Source organism: Camarhynchus parvulus, chromosome 1 (assembly GCF_901933205.1).
Source record: "Camarhynchus parvulus chromosome 1, STF_HiC, whole genome shotgun sequence".
Taxonomy (NCBI): Eukaryota; Metazoa; Chordata; class Aves; order Passeriformes; family Thraupidae; genus Camarhynchus; species Camarhynchus parvulus.
This window is the reverse complement of record NC_044571.1, coordinates 23,652,287-23,668,162: the sequence shown is the minus strand read 5'-3', so window position 1 is coordinate 23,668,162 and position 15,876 is coordinate 23,652,287.

Sequence of the window (15,876 nt, the reverse complement as noted above, 5' to 3'; positions counted from 1 at the left end):
AAAAATGTCACACGGCTGTTCTTGCTTCCAGTGCCTTTGGGCATGTCTGGTGGGTGGCTGGAGCCCAGTGGCTGTGTCTGCAGGGCAGCTCCAGACGGGGATTGCATAGCTGTGTTAGCTTGATCCCATGTCTGCCTTTCCACAGAGTTTGTTTGCTTGAGCACAGTGCTGGGCTGACACTTCTGCCCATCACGTATTTCTGGATTGACTTGCATCCGGAGACCTTTGAGCACAGGACAGACGAGTGCTGTATACACTGCCACAGCTACACAGGGCTCTTCAGTTTCCCCCAAACGAGTGTAGCACATTTGGACCTGGCTTATCTGAGGGGTGGCTTGGATGAAAACCCATGAGGCAAGTTCCTCTTGTTACCTCGAGAGATGCACTGCTGCTTTACCTTTGTTCTAAGTTACAAAGCAGAAGGGCAGGAAATGGTGTAGCCTCTTAAAGTATTAACAAGTGAAGGAATAAAGAGGTACTGTGATTAAAAGGATGAATGAAATAATCTACTTCAATCTGTAATGAGAGATACCACAGAAGAAGTAGGTTTAGTTTCCTCTGACTGTGTGCCAGTATCTCTTTATTTCTCTTATTTTATTTCTGTTTTCCCAGTGAAATGTTGTGAAGAGGAAGTTTTTCTTTTAACTGCATAGGATACTTCTATCAGACTGTTAATAACCTGGGAGTAATAACATGGAAACTGTTGTTAGGCATTTTCTATGCCACTTCCACATCTTTCAAATGAAGCATAAGAGAGCCAAATTTTCTTCTTTATGTTGTCAGCTAAAGAATTAGCTGAGGAAAGAAAAATATTTCCCTCTTTTCAAAAAAAGAGCTGAAATAAAAGAGGTGATGAGAACTTTATTTCATTTGCTTTCTTTCCTCAGCTAAGAATTCAACTTTTATTAAAGTATTACCAAAAAAAAAAAAAAAAAAAAAAAAAAAAGAATAATCTGTAGTAGTGGGCAGTAAACATTCTCCACTTGAGTCTTCTTCACTGTACTGTGGTTTCACTGTATTATTTGGCATTGAGAATTACAAAAAGTTTCTCCACTTCCTCAGTTTTAACCTTCTCAGCCTGTGTTGTTCATTTTATACTGAAGAACAACATTTCAAGTCGAAGAACAAATTCTGTCCTAAGAATGGTGCCAAACTGCTGCTCAGCTGTTCAAGTCCCGTCTGCCAATAAAACTTAGACCCAAATACTTGGCTCTTCCCTTTAAGCTCCAAGATTTGCTACCCTTTTTGAGGTGCACACTTGAAACACTGCAATGTGTTGTCACTACTTGTTACCTGACTAGGAAGCACATATGACTCTTAGGCCAATGAACTTAGCCTCCTAATAACACAGGCTATCCTGATGTACAACTATTTCCAGAAACTTAACAAGGTCCTCAGGAGCACTAATCAGAGATATTTTCCCTCTTTCACTGGACAGCTATTCCAGCTCCATTTTTATCTGTCCCTGCTTTCAGAAACACTCTCTTGACTGAAACAAGTTCTTCCCCTACCATTCTTGGTATTCTCATACTGTGCATTTCTGCATCAAAAACTAACAGAGAAACACTTCAGAGTTGCTGGATTTTACATAGTGGAAGGCAAAATTTAATCCTAAAGTGGATGCCCAGGTGACTTGACACTGAGTGTATTTCAGCAGTAAAACTGGCTGTACTGAAAGAGGCTTTGTATAGCTGGTGCCAGGTAATTAACAAAACTCTAGGTGTGTTAACAAAACATGCCACAAACCCTGGAGAAATCATGAGATGTGTTCTGCTCTGTCTTTTAAATATTCCTATAGGCTATAGATACCTTAATGCCCTCAATAAGAACAGAACTGGACACAACAAAAACAATATATCATTTTAGAAGTTAGAGGATTTTAGCAATGAACAGCTTTTTTTATTTACTCATGTATAGATTTGCAGAATACAATTGTTACATATCTGAGCTGGTAAGTAGCATAACAGCATGTAATCAAAGACAAAATATGTTTTCCTAATGCTCAGCATGTCAGGACAGATCAGTGCAGATTTAGATTATGTTTTGCTGTATCTTATTCAGTTTTATAATGTTTTTAGTAGTGCAGCATTAGACAGATCTGTGTGATCTGAATGTCTGAATGAAATCCAGTGGCCAGAACATTAGAAATCAGTGGTTTTCATATGGCTGCTCTGATAAGCAGATATAGCAAAATCTAGGCTTTCGGCTACAAATGACACTTGAGGCCATATCTAGGGAGAGGGGTTAACACAGCTGAAAGTACTAGGTTAAACTTTTCAGAAATATGTTCTGAAAAATGAAATGTAAATATTTTTTTTCCTACTCGAACGGTAGATACATTAAAAATATTTCTTGTTTATTACTACCATTTTCTTTTCTTTTCTTAAAGAAAAAAATATACCTCCACTGTATTTGCACTACAGAAATTCTTAGCATTTATTTGTACAGACTTAGATTTGGAACTTCTAAGACCAATGGTGCGACCATTGAATCCAGATGCAGGGACTTGGCCTTGCTTTTGTAATTGTTTCTGTTATAAACCTAAAGCCCTATTTCAAAGTTCGGAATCTGGTTATAAAAATGCTTCCAGAGTACAATTTGGCATCTAAGATATCAGTCAAGAAACACTTATTGCTAGTTTGATTTCAGGGTAGCTTTTTGAACTTACAGATGTTCCTTGAGAGTTTTATCCATGCTTTCAGACATTGTAAAGATTTGAAATACCTTTGACTAGCAAATGGAAATCATCACACTATGTTTTGGAATGTTAGAATCATCTTTAGCTAAAATGCTGTAAAAACTCTAAGTGGCCATGAGTTTTTTCTAAATAGTAAAATAGTTACTTCATGGAGGTTTGTGCTAAGGGTAAATTGCAGCCTCACAATGCTCAAGTGAATATGTTTTCACCTAAAGAAAGGGAGAATTATCAAGCTTCCTCAAGCATAGCAGCTCCACTGTGAATAGTTAATGAGATAAGCTGCTGATTCCAGTTATAGAGTAGAATATTGGCTTCTGTCTTTTTTCGGCTCATTACAGATAAACTGAGCCAACCCCAGCAGGCTTCTCGTGTGTCAGCTTGTTTGAAGACTGCATGAAGAATAACTTCTACACACTTGGGGAATGTGAAAATTTTGTCAAAAGCTCGTCAAGTTATTTTATGGATTGTAGAGCCTAAACAACCCAGGGGCATGGAACTGGCTCTTTGCCAAGGGTACAACATTAGCTCTACAGGCAGTGAGGTCTCTTAATCAGAATCTTGCCTCTTTACAGTGCTAGTTAAATAAGGTGGTGAAGCCCACTTGGCCTGCCGAATTGCTTCCTTTTGGCACACACTAAAGTTACACCTGGAGCAAAGAGGAGCTTTCTGGTATCATTGTATTTTATAACCTTTAGCTACTGAAACAATGATATAAAAATGCTTTTAAGTCACCTTACTGAGTGTCGCTGACCAATAAATGCTTAAGATGAGAGAAGGCTCAGAGAAGATGGTCAAGGACAATGTGACTGTGAAGTTCAGCAAATAATGCAAGGCAAGACTAACCTCAGATTTTGCAAAGAAACTGACTTTATCTCAGCAGAAAAGAGAACTGAAAGGGTGACCTTTGGTTTAGATAACCAGCTATCAACAGTTGAGTGTATCAAGCTCCCTGAGTTCCCTAAAAGAACGGGAATTACTTCCTGAGCTAGGCAGACCAGCATGGGGGGGAGTGAATACACAGCTCAGCCCAACAGAGAGAGTATAAAAACTAGACAACTAGTAAAAGAATTTTGAAGAGAGAAATGGGCTTGACCTTTGGGCCTAATGAGTTTTAGCTGTGAAGTAAAAAACTTCACATCTTGTGAATATCAAGTATAGAAGTCACTTATGAGGACTCCTTGCTGCCAAACAGGCCTGTTGTATTTTAAGATTTTCATACGAACTGCTTCTTTCTAATGAGTTTCTTTTTTAAGGAAGAGCTAATAAAGAATTGATGGATATTGACCTGATATCAAAGTTTCTTTCTTGGAGCAGGGATGCCTACCATTACTGCTGTCCAATTTGTGTGACTGAAAGGAGTTCCATGCTGCCTCCCAGGGATAAAATAGTCTCTGGCATATTAAAATTTATGAAGATAAGTTAGATGTGTTATGGTGTCTTCATAGTGGAAAATAATTTAGCCAAGGCTTTTAAGTCATATTTAGACATCCAGATAAAAGTTAAACCTATTTTTTAAGGTTGATTTCTACTTTGAACTGGGGAAATCTTTGGACTTCAGCCTTTTTTGAAAACCAGATATACAACATTTTGGATTGGGTGCTTCACACTATTAATGTCTGAAGCTGTAGATTTTCTTTCACAGCTGATATTTTCAGTGTTTGGTTGTCTTTGATTCTAACAGAAATGCAATTTCTATTATGTAGGTAATAAAGAGTCTGCTCTAAGTTGGAAAACAAAGGCTGTCTGAAGTTGTTTTGTAAATTAATGAATAAATAAATTATTTTTCCTTGTTCTGTTCAGTTTTTCACAGAATCACAGGACATTCTGAGCAAGGAGGGACCCACAAGGATCATCAAGCCTTACTCTCAAGCAAATGGCCCATGTAGGGGTTGAACCCACAAGATCAACATCATTAGCACCATGCTTTAAACAACTGAGCCAATTAACATTTTCCTGTTCTGAAATATTGACAATTTTCTCATGGAGCATCTGAAAGGTGGGGAACAATTTTGGCCAACCGGTAATAAATTCGCTGTTCACAAATAGCTTTCATAGAAGTAATTTAGATACCTCTGTAGTTTAATGAAGCACAGGATTGAAAACTAATAATGTTGTTATTATGAACAATTATAATGTAGTTATTATGAATAATGTGGTTATATATGAACCATATTATATATGGTTCAGAACCGAAAAGTCAAACTGTAATGTTTAGAACACTTAAAATATTTTTGTGATATAGAAAAGATCAGTCATTCCCTCCTTCCACATCCTCATCCTGAGGGAGCTATCAACACTCATTACTACTGCAGCTGACAGTCCTGAGAAAAAAGCCAAAATTATAACCAAACCCAAAGTAATTAAATCATCATAAAGTATTTTTGTTTGAATAGTCCCCATTGTGGATTTCTTAATGTTCAAACTTCTTTCCATAAACACTGCATTTTAGAAGTCAAACCTGATTAGCATCATGGTTTCCTCTTATTTAGTACTCAGAGTGAAACCAGCTTGAGTGTCTTCACTTTTTTTTTTTAACTCTTACAGATTTCTGAATGTTTGCAAAATCTTCTCCCCATTAAAGTCAACAAAAATTCAATTATGGCTTCAATACATACAGGATAACCTCACTTTAATAAGGGTTTGTGGTTGTTATGACTGAATAGCTCCCAACTTCTGGTTTTGTCATGTTTTTAATTAAAAAAAAAAGGGAATATGGTTCAGGTATAATAGGCATGATTAAGCTTGCCAACAAACCCATGTTTGTGGGATATCTGTTCAATGATCTTCATGTGGATCTCTTCTATTGCTTAATGCTGCAGCGTTCTCATATGTATAATGTACTTGGTGATTAAATTCAGCATTTAATACAGATATGTATAATATGAGTGATCAGATTGATCCAATCCAGTCTGCCCCTTTTCTCTTTTTCTTTCTAGCTAGGTACAGATTCATTGTTTTAGGAAGTATATATTATCTAAGAGGAAACTGGACAATGGGGAGGTGTAGAGGAAGGAAGGAAGCTGCATTCAAACACATACATATTAAAAAGTCAAATGACAGGGGTGCAACTGTGATTTTTTAACATTTAATGCTCTTTTTCAAGGGGATGGCTGCATAGGAAAGTTGAATAATCCATAAATTTAATGGAAACCATATATAAGCTGAGTGTCATGAATTGTGAACTTTAAGGATATCACTGGGTGTTTATTGAACATTGCTGAAACATGGGGAATTACTGAAACAACTTTTGACATACATCAAGTACTTACCTTCTCATAGCTTTCTGTTGAATTATATCACAGTGGTATTCTGCATTATCACTTGCGTGGTACCCACTTCTGGCAGCACTTGTACTGTGATGCAAAACCTGTATATTTTTTTCCAATATACAATCACTCTCCATGTGATATTTATGTGCAGCATCCAGCTTTGATTGCTCTCCAGTGCACTGCCAACAAGAGGGTAGAGGACAAACACTTCTGTTTCCTCTGCATACTTGGCACCATAAAGTGGTGGATCAACATCTTGCTTCCGTGTGGCAAGTATGCTGGATCTGGGAACAGTGGGCCATGCAACAGTGCATTATACTAATAGATTTCCAAGGGACACCTTTTCCTGTGCTCTGAGCCCTCACTCCAGTGAGGCATCACCTGGGCATGTGTTTTGAAATGGATGGGTCCCAGGTTTTGGCATAGTTACCTTTAATCTTAAAAATTCTTTGTGTCTTACCTTATAGACAAAATTCTGGGATTCCATTGCAGTTGGATACTAGTTGTGTCAATAACATACATTATATGCATTAGATACTCCATTTTGATTTTATAAAATGAACCACCTCTCTGCCATGTTTTAGATCATAGATGGCCTTAAAAATTACACAGAACTTCATGGAAAACAAAGGAAAACCCAGTACATCAAGATATAAAGGAAAGGAATAAAGGAATGTAATGGTGTAGTTGGGGGAACAGCTTAAAATCCAATTTCAGTAAGAAATATTTTTCATCAAAGTATCTAGAAGCGATACACCAGAAATAAACTACTTTATAATGCAACAGCCATCTTAGTGATTTATTGTGTCATTCCTTGATTGTCAGACAGAGAGTTAAATTATCTAGACGGGATGCAGAGGGTTGTGAAATTACACATTGCTTTCTTCCAAGGTATATGAACTTCCTGTGTTCTGACTTTCTTGAGAACTGCACTGTGGCTAGGCCATTTTCTGGATTTTTTTAGTTTCCTTGTGAGGAAAAACTAGTCTCACAATGAGAAAGCAGCTGCCTAGCATACAGTCTGGATTTTATTAGGTACAAGTTACTAATTTCCTGATATTGCTCTTCAGTATAACCTTTACACCAATTTATAAGTAATAGTGTGACACAGCATCACAAAATGCCTGCAGAACAATTTTGTAGATGGCACTTATAGACACAATTTAAATGCAGTGAGTCAATAAGAAAGCACATGTTAATAAAGATTTGGTTCTGTATCCACTCAAGTTAGTGGCATAATTATCAGCCACTTAGGTAAGTCAGATTCTTAGCTATGAACCTGCCAATTCTTTTTCTTCAATAGAAATTCATTTCATATGAAATAAATCAACTAAGCAATTTAGTTTTTACTGCAAATGGAAGGTGGAATGTATATCAACATAATGTGGGAAAGAGACATCCAATATAACTAACATTAAAAAACAGAGTTTGACTTGCCTTGCCTTCACTACCTTATCCTGCTCTGTCCTGTCCTATCCTACAGCAACCTCCCTTCTTCTTGTGCAGACTTTGAAGCTTACTCTGCTTTTCAGTTTGACCAATGCTGCCATTTACATGTCTTTTCTATTTGATGGGGTGTACCACAGAACAGGGATTGTCTGCAAAAATAGTTGCTGTCAAAAGCAAAATGTGAAAATAAAATGATTTTTTCCTCATCTTTTTGAGCACACAGTCATGACTTTTCTGCCAAATGTCCTCCTAGGAGAATTAGACTGAGCTGAAAGTCCTGAATAGGTGTACCTGTATCAAATATTAAACCTGGTCTATTCCAGGATATAGTTTTTAGAAGACTGGAAAGACAGGAATATTTTAAAATATTAATCTATTTGCCTAAGAATATTAGAAACAGGCAGCATACAATGCTGTGTGGTTTTTAATGAGAAGCACATTCTGGTGGCATCACATCTCTGGGACTTGGGTCTGTGGCAACAGGGCCTCCCTTGAGGCATCTGGTCTTAGCCTGATGTGCAAATTTTTATTGCCCAAACGCTGACCTGGCTAGATAGTTATTTTGAATAGGGGATCTGGTAATCAAAACAAATTGGTTACAGCCAAATTTTGCTGTGAAGGGTATGTTCTCCTCCTTTTCCCCCTCCTTCACTGAAATCTGCATGCAGGATATGCTCATGAGCAGCTGGAGGCAGTTATGCATCTGTTTGGCCCATGCCCTGGGACAGCCAGATAAAGCAACCTGGAATTAAAAGCCTGTGCATGTTAGCTCATGCCCAGCACCGTGCTGCCACTGTTGTTTTCCACATTTATAAAACCACGTTAAAGGCTGGGTGGTCTGGACACATGTCCCACGAGAGGCAGCCTTGTGGCTTCATGACAGAAATCACCTTTAGGCTGTGAGGATCTCCTCCAACAGGGTTACTTCACTAGACCAGGACACTCAACTTTGCACTGGTTTATGGGCATGAGAGGCAGATTTGTAAGTTTTGCTTTTTCAATTTTTACTTATGCTTCTTTAAAAGCTGTGACACTAATTGCTTTGGGACAGCTTTCACCAAACAAAAGGACACATTTCAAAGAAAATATAGTCTATAGCTTTTTCACCCAGTCAGAAGAAAAGGGTCCATGGGCCCCACACAATAGAGCAGTTTGAGATACCTTGGCCTGCTGATTGTACAAATATTATCATTTAATTAAATGAAGTTAATGTTCATGTCCTGTAGAAGATTTTGTGCCACTTTAAATGATTCAAATATATATACATACCAACTTGGAATTTTTCCATTCTTTAGTTATGGTGTCTTAGTGTAATCCTATCTCTTCCCCTGAAGATTATTATATTTAAAAAAACCCAAATAACTGCATTGTAATTTGTAAACAGAATGATATATTTATTATAATTCTGTTATAAACTTCTGAAAATAATAGAGTTTCTAGAATAGAAACAATGACACAACGTTTTCCATCTAAGCTTTTTTTGGACTAGCCAGAACCAGCATAGAAAAAAATAAGCCTAATAAAAAAACTTTTTAGTTTTATTTGTATTATATGCTGTTCACTTACAAATTCATTAATTCTGTGATTCTATTACAAGTGCTGGATTGAAAGATTCTTTGTTTCTTATACAGCTGCTGAAATGGATGATGCAATCTAAAATTAGTAAAGTATCATTTCCAGAGAGTGATTGAAAAGGGAAATAAGGGATTGAAAAAGGCTAAATATCAGCATAAATAAATTCTCTGTCTCAGAGGTCACAATTCTGTCACATTTTTTATACATGGACAGTTTCTACAGTTTCTGAAACTGTTTCGGCACCTGAAACATGAAATGACTCTCATGGGAGACAGGGAAAAGGGATGGGCAGTAAATAAAATATAAACATTTGATAACAAACAAAAAAATTGCCAAATGGACGCTTTAAGATGGGCATTAATTATAATATAGTAGTCAAGGTGAATCTTCCACCCATGTATAATCTCAACTGTTTTTACACATGACAGTTTATAATAGCTGTTTAAATTTCCTATGGCTATGCTTGGTTCAGACATTCATTCACAGAAAACAGTCATCTGAGACATTAATAACTGGAGGAAGACTTTTTTCAGACCTGAGGATAAAATACATTTCTGCTGTTTCCATTTTACAAGCCAGGGAAGCTGATTGTCTTTGCTTTCGTGACACACATCCACTCTTTTTCTTCTTTATCTCTCTGTGAAAAAATATCTACACATATATGTATACATTTGTGAATGAAAGGGTATATATTCCACATATTTTGTAAAATAAATGATTTTCAACCAAACACAGCAAAAATATATCATGTGAACCAAGACTGAAAAACAGGCAATAAAAATATTTTTACAAAGGGTAGACTGAGTAGGAGTATGAAGACAATATCACTCATATATTTTCCCTAGGGCAACTGTAACTACCAGCTCTGCATTTTCTTTAAAATTACTTTTGCAACCCAGCAATATTTACTTAAATTAGATACTTGTCAAATGAATCATCCCTGCATGATCTCTATCTAAAGTTGTTTCCCAGAATTCATAGTTGGAATTTGATTTTCATTTTGCACTCTCAATCTAATTAAGATTATAATTTTCTTATGTATTTTTGAAACACACAGGCAGTTGTGAACGCAAAATTTAGGCATAAAAGATCCCCACAATGGCAGTACTGCTTAGAATTTAAAGGACTTGACAGCTGTATTCCCAGAAATTACTTCTAGCAGATGGTAGTTTAATTTATGTCCTTGTCCTATTTTCTTTTATCTATTATTTTGTACTTTTATCTGAATTAAAATGTTTGCCATTTATCTGTTCATTTATCTCTCTGTTTGTCTTGGTTCTGTTTTTATTTTGTCTTAGTAGAAACATAGAAGATATTAATTATCCCTCATGAGACTTGGGATGAACCCAAAATGCAGCAGTTTTTGTTTCTAAACCTTATGAAGGCATTGAAGAAGAGTCAATTCTTCTCTCCTGAATTAAGTAATATATACAGTAGCAAAGACTGTGGAATTGGATACTTGTCATCAAAAGATTTGAGACTAATTCAACAAACCTATCTTTTAAAATAATAGTTTAAGTGCATTTGGCTTAGATTTGTACTGTGGGTTGAATGAAATTCTCTCCCAAGTACTTCTCTAGCTTTATTTTCCCAATTCTTTGTTTCTTGAAGAATGTCCCTTCTATTCTGTGTAAGAAAGGTTGAAGATGATCAGAGGCCTGGAGCACCTCTCCTATCAAGACAGGTGAGAGAGTTAGGTTGTTCATCCTGGAATAGAGAAGGCTCCAGGGTGACCTTACAGCAACATTCCAGTGCCTAAAGAAGGCCCCTAAGAAAACTTTTCGCAAGGTCATATAGTCAGAGGACAAGGAGTAATGGCTTTAAAACAAAAGAGTAGGATTAGATATTAGGGAGAAATTCATTTCTGTGAGGCAGTGAGACCCTGAAACAGGTTGCCTAGAACAGCTGGGGATTCCCTGGAAATGTTCAGGGCTGGGTTGGATGGGGCTTTGAGCAAACTGCTGTAGTGGAAGGTGTCCTTGCCTATAGCAGGGGAGTTGGTGATCTTTAAGGCCTCTTCCAACCAAAACTATTCAGTGATTCTATGATTTCTATATCTGATTATCTCTATTCAGAGAGAAGTGGGAAAAGGGTGTTTCTTCCTCTTACGTGAATTGGTTTGTCCTTATAACATACCTTACCTGCTAGTCTAAGATGCAATCCAAACCAAATCCAAAGGTGCAGGCAAATCTGGAAATAAAACAGAAAATGAAATATTCATAATCTTTAGTTCACACTTGAAAAGAAATGTGATACAATCAGGCTAATTAAAAAAAAATAAAACTACAAACAACTAAAAGTATCCTCTAATGGCTCTCTGAGAAGCAGAACTAAGCAAACCAACCTCCTCTTACCGGCCCTTCATCATACCTCCCTACATCTCCTGCTGCTTAAAACACAGTGCTTCACTTCCTTATATGATCCAAGCAATCACAATATTTTCAACTTAGTACCATAACCCCTAAGCACATTTTATTGCTCTCTAGCTAAGAAAGAGGTAGTGTGCCAAGTCAGGAGTTTAGAGATGTATGTTCCTGACTGGCCTACCAGCCACTACCTCTTTAGTGTTCCTTCCCTTTTCCTTCAAGGGGGACACAGGGAACTCTAATCTTCTTACCATCTTATTTTCATGGCAATATCAGAACATACTATAGCTTGGATCATTCACCTCCCTCTCATATATTCTTTAATAGCTTAAGAATTTAATAGGTTACTGGATAAGGGAACAGGGGAAATAAAGGGAATGACATTCAGATGGACATGTAGATGGGAATTATTTAGATCTTAGAGATTATTTAGATCTTTCTCAGAGAACCAGGCTGAGGAAATCAGTTAAGGTAATTTCCATTTAGTTGGATAAGAAAAGTCACTAAAAATCATTTAGCATTTTTCAAGAGAAAAAGAAAGTGTTTTCTTTTTTAATTTTTTCCCTTGGAAAGATCATTCTTCTCATTTTACAATTGAAAAAGCAAGCATTCAGAATAAGTCGTCCAGTCTCTTAACTTATTGTTACTGTTCAAAGGTTTCCTTGGTGTGCATAAAATTTGTGATCCTTTGTAACAAGGCCAAGCATGAAAACAAAGGGAGAGAAAGTCCACGGGTAACCAAGCTTAAGCATAATAGAAAAAAATATCTTTAAGGGCTTTAGTATTATATAAAACATTTGCTCAGTAAAAATAACCCAAACCAGAAAAGTTTCTGGATGTATTTCTTTGATGCAAAGTAACAGTCTATAAACACCAAACAAATAAGATAAAAAAAATCCAAATGAAACATCCAGGGTAGCTCTCCCTCCGCCTACAGCAGTTTTTTTGGTGCTCATGCTTTCTAGGTTCAGCTGAACCTGGTGGTGACAATATCTGGTGATACAGCTCTAGTTATGGGCTCCAAGAATCCTCTAGCACTGGCACTGAAAAACCATGCCAACCTCTTGCTTCAAAAGTTCATCAGTGTGTGCCATTGCTAAAGCAGAACTTATTATTTTTAGAGTATCTCAGCCATTGGGAGCTGTAGGATCTGTGCACAATATCATGCTTTATTAAATATTACTGAAATTCAGCATCCTAGTCAGTGGCTAAACTGGAAATATTGGCATGGATGTTTCAAAGTCTCAGGATAAGAATTATCACTCCTTTTTCCATTTTCTGGAAACTGTGGTTTAAAATAGCTTTATTTATTGGTTTATGTTAGGAAATCATTATGACTAAGTTCATGCCCACTTAGAAACCTTTTGGGAATATTTGTGTTAGGAGCATTTAAGATAAAAATTGTCATTTGTGTATTGAAAAATGTGGGGCTTTTTGGTGGAATCCAATGATTTGCATTATTTGCTATAACTTGTCAAACTGTACAAGTGGCATATAAGAGTTCTTATGTGGACAATTACTTATCTGCCTTTTGAGAAATGCAATGCTTTCTTGTCCATGGTGCTCCTTTTAGCCATATTTTCTTCTTGGAACATTTTTGTTACTGATCTTTTTTCTTCAGCTAGAGTTAAATTTGAATTTACATATTTCCAGAGCATTTCATAGGCTGCTATAGAATTTTGAAAACCATATACATTAAATAGCTTTGCTCCCCTCAAGGAAAGATGTTGCCAATCAATTCACATCTGACATTTTTGAAAACAGCACAACAGATGACAGCAAGAATGTAGAGAACAAAGAGCTGTTATAGGGGCCATATTTTCTCTATGATTAGCTGTGCAGTATTTTATGTCTTTTCCAGCAGTGCTGGTTTATTGTTGATTCCCCTATCCGTGCTTTTATGCACAATTTTAATGAACTGTAGGACAGATAGAAACCACCCCACATTACCGAGTAATGTCGTGCCTTTAACTGGAACAGAGATCATGACCTCCTGATCAAAACAGAAGAAAAGAAAATATTCATCATTCAGATGTCTATTTAGGGTTTGCCTCTACCTCCTCAGACTAGCTGAACACCACAGTAAATTTAAGACCAGTAGAGGGTACTAGTGTATGTACGCAGAAGCAAGTAGCAGCAAAGATGGCTGCATGAGAAATTTGGATTAAGCCTGTAGACAGTGCACTAATGTTAAAGCAGTAAGACTTAGTAAAATATCTTTAGCTCGTCTGCGTTATTTTCTCAGCCATTGACAACTCCTCTCAGCATCAACAAAATATATTCTGATTGAAAGTTAGGTTTCTATAACCTGTACTTTAGAAGACCAACATTAATGTCAGAAAAAATTCTTAATTTTTGAAATAGATTTTCCAAAAAAAAAGTAAACCTTGTAAACACATATACCTTTACATGTGTACAGTACATTTGTGCAATACATTCCATGTACTGTTTTTCCATTCTAAAATGAAGGATGTATCTAAAAAAGCAGTGTCATACAATCAGAAGTATTGTCTTTAGGAATCAATAGCCTAGGTAAGAAGTCAGATTAACACAGTCATATTAGTTTTTCCAGCTACATAGCATAGTTTATATCTGGACTGTGTACAGTCTCTCATATTCATATCCAGACACCTAAATAAAGCTTTGCTGATTTTTAGATTTGCTGACCCATCATCCCTTACTGACAACAATGGGAGCTGTTATATAAATATTTATTTATATCTCCCCTTTGACCTTGTCCCCGGATCCTTGCCCAATAATCCCATGCACTGGAGCTTATTCAGCGTTCTACCTTCTGAGCACATTTGAACAGCTGCTATTCATTAGAAAAACAACAAAACCTAAAAAAATCAGAACCTCAAACTTCAATCTGAGATGGATATAATTTCTTCTTTTCTCTCCAAATGAATGGTTTCCTTAAAATATCTGTATGTCTGGACCAGACCCAGGATTTGTAATAAGTTTCCTATGTACAGATATATTATGGCCTTAAGATCCAATATCCTTTGCCCTACAGGGTGAGAAAAGGGAGCTTTATCCTGTTTGTGCAAGGGAATATGCAGAATTCAATCCATTTGCTGTAAGGGCTGGAATGAACTTAAAGTGTTTCCACAAAATAACGTACTTATTAAAAAGTTCCCATACATAATTTTATGAAGTCTTTTGCATATAGTAACTTTGCTTTTCATCTCTGGATCTCTGCATTGTTAGATTCTAGATGGTTGGCCCAGACACAATTTATGTATAGGTTTAACCAATTTGGTTCTCTTTAAAACAAGAGAATTGTATTCTGCAAGAGTTTAGAAAGCTTTCATTTCATAGAAGAATAAAGAAGGGGAAAGGAGGCATACTAGAATTATAAAAAAATCTCAAACAGCCAGCTAATAATTTTAATATAAATTTGAATTAAAACCACATCAGTGGAAAACATTATTTTATTATCACTGTTTATAGTCATGATAGCTTTGCAACTGGAAGGTAAAATCACTGATTCTTGATCAACTTAGAAAAGCTCAGTGGAGCTGTGATCAGGGCACAGTTCGTGTATGAAACCATAAATGTCTTGTATCCCCTGAGGTTCCTTAGGGAACCCCAGACACCCTGAAGAGCCCAGCATGTATGACATAAGAGACATAAGAAACCTGTGTCTTTTTGTAAATGCATCTGGGGCCTGGGTGAAGAATACTTTATAGTATCTTGGATGCTTCTAGAATTCCCTCTTTAGGCACCTGAATAGGTTAACTAATTTATAAATTATTTAATATTCATCAAGACATTCTAAGACTGCTATGTGAAAACTTTGAATGACAAAAATGAATATGATTTGAAGACTAATGCCAGAGAGCTGCTTTCCAATAATCTAATTCATAGTATCTTTAACACTCACAGTTCAGAGCAGTAAGACCAAATGAATCAAAGGGGCAAACTGTCCTGTTTTTGTCAGCGTGTGCTACAAAGCTGTGAGAGACCCCTACACTAGGTCCAATCTCATAGCATTCCAATGACATTCTAAGACCTGAAAAATCTTTCTGCTGTAACAATTCTTGAGAAGAAGTAGATTTTTATTGAAGATACAATAGGAAAAGTGTATGAGAAAAGGTAACAAGGAGACATATTTGAAATGGGTTATGACAAATGGCAAGCAGCCATCTGTCGGCTTCTTTTCTATATCTTGGAAAAAGTATAGCAAAGGCAAGCCAGTTCCTATAATTTTTTAGCTTTGCCAGAGAGCATTTTTTCCATGCTTTGCAAGCTTTCCCTTTTCTATTTGCAACTGCTTACCATCTGGGAATTTGTGGTTGTGAACAGTTAAAACTTAATATTTAAAAACACACATGTATTTCACTTAAAATTAGGATTTTCGGTAAAGTGACTGGATTCCACTTTTAGGTGGAATGTGGTGAGATAAATATGTGCAATGCTTGGGGCTGGAATGCTGGCTCTGCACTTGCAAAGTAAGTTGGGGGTTTTGTCCAGTTTCAGAGTTTCAATTTTATAGCCAGTGATTAAGTTATAACTA